Genomic DNA, 6,909 nt, shown 5'->3' on the forward strand with positions numbered 1-6,909 from the left:
TTAACCTTCCTTAACATGGCCATAGCCTTAACCTGACCAAGTGTTGCAGACTGGCACATTCCAAGGTCCAGGATTACGTGCTGAGGGACGCACTAAAGCTTGGGGCAGCTGCTGCAGGGCTCAATGGGGAAAGGTCGCTGTCTAAGACCTTTCTGCCACAGTGCACCGAGGGACTGGGAACTGCAGACACCTGTATCTTTGTCAGGGAATGTATATTATAAATATCACATGTAATTGCAATTGCACATGCTGTCTGGAAAGAACTGGAAGTGTAATCGATAATGCAACTTCACAAAATGTCATGAATAAAGTATATTTCTGGGAAAAAAATGGCTGAGTGATCAAAATCAGGGAAGCGCAAGAGGCCAGAATTAGAGGAGCAGAGACATCTCAGAGGGCTGTAGGGTTGGAGGAGGTGACAGAGATCAGGAGGGAGGGGCCACAGAGGATTTTAAAAACACATAAGAATTTTAAAAGTGAGACATTTCTTAACTGAGAACCAAAGTAGGTCAGCAGCACAAGGTGATAAGTCAATGTGACCTGGTGCGATCTTGGATAGGGGCAACAGTTTCAGCTCTGTTCAAGTTTATCCTAGAATTGTGGAATTAAAAAATGCCATTTGACCTATTGTGCTGTGCCAGCTCTTTGGCACAGCTTAATCCCACCCCTTACTCTTTTCCCATAGCCCTGTAATTATTTTCTCCTTCCAGTAATTATCCAATTCAATTTTGAATGTTATTATTCAATCTGCTTCCACCACTCTTTCATACTGTATGTTCCAGATCAAAAGAAGTTACTGTGTAAATAATATCTCTGCTTTGGAGAGAAGGATACTACAAATAAACCAAAGTTGCCTCCTAATTTTTGAATGAAAAACTGATTTAATCATGAGAAATCTACCAGGCTACATTTACCATACACTCTTGTGTAAAAGTCAAATTTTTTGAGACCAGTTCTTTAGGTTTAAAGTCATGGGGTCACCTTTTTAAGCGTTTGATAAGCGTGCTTGATTTGGGCCAAAGTGAAATCCACAAAAGACTGTCACAATGTAATAAAGTCAGAATCAAGAACACTGAAAATTCAGACTAATTATCATCTAATTATCATTCATAATTGAATCATGGGTGAGTATGCGAGGTGCCCTCGGTGTTGCTCAATGCTGCATAAGCCATTTCCCCTTCCCTTAATAATTTGAATAAATAAAGTATAACTTAAAAATAGGAAGATTTTAAGTATGTACTTTTTAAAAACTTGATCATGTGATGTGGGCATCACTGCCAGCATTTATCAACCATCCCTAATTACCCTTGCTGTAGGTCTGGAGTCACATGTAGGCCAGACCAGGTAAGGATGACAGATTTCCCTTCTATGAAGGACATTAGTGAACCAGATGGGTTTTTACAGCAATTGTTTTGTGTAAAAACTTCCAATTCTAAATTTTTATTAAATTCCTGGTGGGATTTGAACCCCAGAATATTACCAGTCCAGTGACAATACCACTGTGCCACCTCCTCCTCCTCAGTGCTCAAGCAGTACTCAAATTAAATCATTGACACCTCCAGGGTATACTTTGGTTCTGAAATCTTTGGGCCTTAAACCCTGAAAACCTCAAGTCCACTTTTACACAAGGTGTATGAAAAATTACATTTTTTAGGCCAAAAATCAAGGGATCAACTTTTACCCAATTATATACGGTAGTTCAATATCTCAGCTAAGGTGAAGGTTACGTTTAGGCATCATTTATAGAAAATAATCCACATTTTAGCTTCACTTCCTACTCCGTTGCTTCTTTAGTCCTTCTGTCATTAAGGGCAGAACGACATCACCAATTTAAAAGTTTATTTTCCTCATCGGAGTTAAATGAGAAGTAATGAAGAAATGTTCTCATAAACCAGTTAACTTCTACGTCAATCCAAAAACGCATTAAGAGCCACTATATCTGGATACCCTCCCTCAGCAACCAAACATTAATCTACACAGACATCTGAAATACAAATTTCCACAACCTCTTTGAAACAAGAATCCAAAACTGATGGTAAGATAAAGAGAGCCAACCAGCTTCAGTAGAGAGAGAAATGACAAGTGAACACAGAGTAAAACCCTGTTAATTCGGGATCTACGCTTCAATAGCTTGTGATAAAGGATTGTCGACCTGAAATGTCAACACTATTTCTCTCTCCACAGATGCTGCCAGACCTGGTGAGTATTTCCAGCATTTTCTGTTTCAATTTCAGGTTGTGAGCATTTGCAGTACTTCATTGGTTATGCAAAGTTTGGGGAAATGAAAGGCCCAACCTGCTCAACCTTTCCTCATAAGACAACCCCTTCATCCCAGGAATGAGTCTTCTCTGAACTGCTTCTAAAGCAATTATATCTTTTTTTTAAATAAGGAGACCAAAACTGCACACAGTATTCCAGATGTGGTCTCACCAAGACCCTGTACAGCTGTAGTGAAAGTGAAGTAAATAAAAATCTATCAAACTTCTGTCTTGAACATGCCCAATGACTGAGCATCCTCAACCCTCTGGGGTAGAGAATTCCAAAGATTCACAATCATTTGACAGAAGAAATTTCTCCTTATCTCAGTTCTAAATGGCTGACTCCATATTCTGAGACTTTTATCCCTAGTTCTAGATTCCTCAGCTAGGGGAAACATCCTTTCAGTATATACCCTGTCAAGTCCCTAAAAAATTTTACTTGTTTCAATCAGATCACCCCTCATTCTCCTAAATTCTAGGGAATATGGACCTAGTCTACACAATTTCTCCTTACAGGACAATCGCCTCATCCCAGGAATCAGTCTAGCCAACCTAAGTTGCACCCCCTCCAAGGCAAGTATATCCTTTCTGAAGTCAGGAGACTAAAACTGTATAAAGTACTCAAGTCTCAACAGGGTTCTCTATAAAATTGCAGTAAGGCATCTTTACTCTTATACTTTAATCCCTTTGCAATAAAGGCTAATTTCTGCTCCTATGTCTTATGGTCTTATGGCTAACATACCGTTTTCTGGCCTAGTGGATTGCAGTTCCTGCATGCTAACTTTCTGTGATTTGTGTACAGACACCCAGGTCCCTCTGAACACCAACATTCCCCAGTCTGTTACCATTTGAAAAATATTCTGCTTTTCTATTTTTTCCTACCAAAATGGATAACTTCACACTTCTCCACATTATATTCCATCTGCCATATTCTTGCTCATGCTTTTCACCCACCTCAATCCTTTTGTAGCCTCCTTGTAACTGCTGACAGCTTACACTTCCACCTAGCTTTGTATCACTAGCAAACTTGGATCCATTATGCTCAATCCCTTCATCTAAGTCAGTGATGAAAATTGTAAATAACTGAGACTTGAGCTTTGATCCTTGCCGTTTCCAGCCAACGCGAAAATGACCTGTTTATTCCTACTCTCTGTCTTCTGTCCATTAACCAATGCTCAATCCATGCTAATATAACATCCCTAATCCCTTTATCCCTACGGTTGTGTAATAACCTCCTGTGTGGCACCTTATTTAAATTCAAATGTACTACACCCAGTGTTTCTCCCTTTCCTACCCTGCTAGTTACAACCTCCAAATACTCTAAAAGACTTGTCAAACATGCTTTCCATTTCATAATTTCATACCGACCCAGCCTAATCAGGTTATGACTTTCCAAGTGCCCTATTACCACATCCCGAATAATAGATTTAGCATTTTCCTAATGACTGATGTTAGGCTCACTGGCCTGTAGTTCCCCATATTTTCTATCCCTCCTTCCTCAAACACGGGGTTATATTAGTGATTTCCAACTCAAGATCTAGTACCTAAGGGAGTTTTGAAGATTAAAGGCAATGCATCCACTATCTCTGCAGCCGCCTCTTTAGAAACCTGAGGAGATTTGTTGACTCTTCATCCCACTAATTTTGCCAGCACTATTTCTTTATTAATATCAATTTCTTTAAGTTCCTCGTTCTTGCTAGGACCTTTATTTGTGTTTTCTGCCCTAGGGACAGATCACAAGTATTTGTTTAATGTACCTGCCATTTCCTTATTCCCAATTATCAATTTCCTTTCTTTCTGCCTCTGACAGGCCCAGGTTTACTGCTACTCTTTCGTTTTATACACCAGAAGAAACTTTTACAATCTCTCTTTTTGTCTCTTGATAGTTTTGTCTCATATTCTGTCTTTTCTTTCTTCATCAAGTACTCGGTCATCATTTTCGGAATTCCAAAATTCTCCCAATTCTCAGGCTTGCTACTCTTTTTCACATCATTGGAAGCCATTTCCTTTAATCTAACACTATCTTTAAATTGTTTCATTAGCCATGACTGGATGACTTTTCCTGTAGGGTTTTTATTCCTTATATCTGTCAGAATTTATGAAATACTTCTGTAAATATATACCATTATTTATCACATCATTTTAATTTATTTAATGTAGTTTTCCAATCTACTTTAACCAACTCATTCCTTGTATCTGCGTATTTTGTTTTGTTCTGATTTAAGACCTCAATATCTGACTCCCAACCAAATAAAATTCCATCATGTTATGATCACTCTTTCCTAGGGGTTATTAATTTATTCTTTTTCATTGCACAATACTGCATCTAAAATAAGCTGTTTCCTAGTTGGTTCCTCAATATGCTGACCTAGAAAACTATCTTGTATACTTCCATGAACTTCCTGATTTATCCTCTGCCTAACACTACAACAACTGTTAGGGGCAATGCTTTGTTGAAGGTGCATGTGTGCAAGGCAGCAGTCTGGAATGTACCGTGCATTGAAAGAAACAGGCTGTTCACAACTTTGTGAAATTTCAGCCACCTTTAAAATGTCCGTTAAGCTAGCCATGAATAAAAAACTTGTGCATAGAGACATTTGTAGCCCACCCAGTACAAAGAAAATATAGAGGAAACGTTGCTTAGGGGGCCAATAAGCCTCTCCCACGAATGTTTCCTTGTTTCTTAGCTCCATCCAAATTAACTATACATCTTGATTTTCTGAACTAAGGTACTTTCTCTTTATCCCATCCCTTTATTATTGGGGCTAACCCTGCCCTTTTCCATTTTGCCGATTTCTTCTAAAAGTCAAGCATCCTGGAAGATTTAGTTCCCAACTTTGGTCACTCTGCCAACTACATCTCCGTAAGGGCTATTAGATCAAACTCTTTGATTTCTGTCTCTCCTATTGATTCATCCATTTTGTAGTGAATGCTTTGTGCCTTCAGATATAGTGCTTCTAGCTTGAACTTTTTTCAATTGTTCTCTGGTGTCACCTTAGTCACTAATATCTAAAGGCACTTTTACCCTATTGCCTTCAATCGATTGGCAAATGCAACAAGTCAATGGTTGATCAAAGCAAATATCCAGCTAACAGGACAGGACATCAGAATTGCTCGATTAAAGAAGTCCAACGAGATCACCAGCTATCAACCTGGTCATCTCAAAATACACTGATAAATAATGGAGTTGGTGTCTAATCATGGTATTCATATCTCTGTGAATTAGTTGATCTACATTAGACCTCTGTGGTTGAGAGCTTTGGGAAGCAGATTTACACAATTATCTTTCCCTCCCAAGCATGCTATATTTGCCACATGTCATGTTTCCATGTACTTATATTCTCAAATGCTATTTTCCGAAATAAAGATGTCAAATTTGTCTTTAAATGAATCAATATGAATTACTTCCATTGTTTCCTTAGGGAATCTGTTCCATAGGTTGGCTACACATTGAAATAATGGTCCTGATATTTACGGACAGGGTGAAAGTGGCTAAGGAACATGTCTTGGCCATTGGCCTGGAGACTTGGCCAAATTTAACAGCAGGAGCTCATTATAATCCTTCACCTGTTTCTCTATGTGGCAGCTGGTTGAATGAACAGGCTGATCGGCTATCAGGCAGGAAGGACTGGTCCCCAACATTTTGGAGAGGCGGTTGGCTGGAGATTAGGACTTGAGGAGAGGGGAGAGAGAGGACATTGTTTGGTGGGCAAGAGGAGAGAAGAGCTGAGATCTGTTTTAGGGGTGGGGGAAGAGAGAGACCAATATGGGAGAGGGAAAGGCTGGAGATCAGTGTTTGGGGCAAGGGTAAGATCAGCTACGACTGTGAATTTTTAAAAAAATATTCATTCACGGGATGTGGGCTTCGCTGGCTCGGCCAGCATTTAATGCCCATCCCTAATTGCCCTTGAGAAGGTGGTGGTGAGCTGCCTTCTTGAACCGCTGCAGTCCCTGTGGTGTAGGTACACCCACAGTGCTGTTAGGGAGGGAGTTCCAGGATTTTGACCCAGCGACAGTGAAGGGATGGTGAAATGGAGAATACATTGAGGTATGATGGGGTGGGGAAAGAGAGGATGTGATTGGCAGAAAGAGAGCAAAGGAGCCAGTGAGAGAACTCCTATTCCACCAGGCAGACAAGGGGTGCTGTAAAAATCACATCCTTTCTGGAGCCCACTCTCTTTTGCTGTCTGTTTCTCGAGCCCTGGGAAGCCTGTACATTGACTGTTGAATTTAAACCAGGCTCCCTATTGAACTGTGGGAGCCTAAGTTAAGTTAGTTAATGAAATGCCCCATCTCTCCACAACTGATATGAAAACTGTTGCCATGAAAACAGATGCGGTAGGTTGTACCCATGATCCTCATGTTTTCTTTTTAATCCAAGGACCCTTTTCCTGCCCATCTTGGGGGTAGTGCCGAGGGGTGGGGGGAGGGGTGGGTGCAGGTTAATATCAAGGCCAAGATTTCCACAAATTAGTTTTGAATTTACCTCACCTTCTGTTCTCTGAATCTCCCTTTGATTTCTCAGGAGTGAAATTAGGAAACACTTTTACACACAAAGCCTGGTTGGAGTTTGTACTCAGCTGCAAACAGCAATTACTAATTTTACAACTGAGATTGTTGGATTGTTGTTGACCAAAGGTATTAAGGGATA

Source organism: Cetorhinus maximus, chromosome 29 (assembly GCF_964194155.1).
Source record: "Cetorhinus maximus chromosome 29, sCetMax3.hap1.1, whole genome shotgun sequence".
Taxonomy (NCBI): Eukaryota; Metazoa; Chordata; class Chondrichthyes; order Lamniformes; family Cetorhinidae; genus Cetorhinus; species Cetorhinus maximus.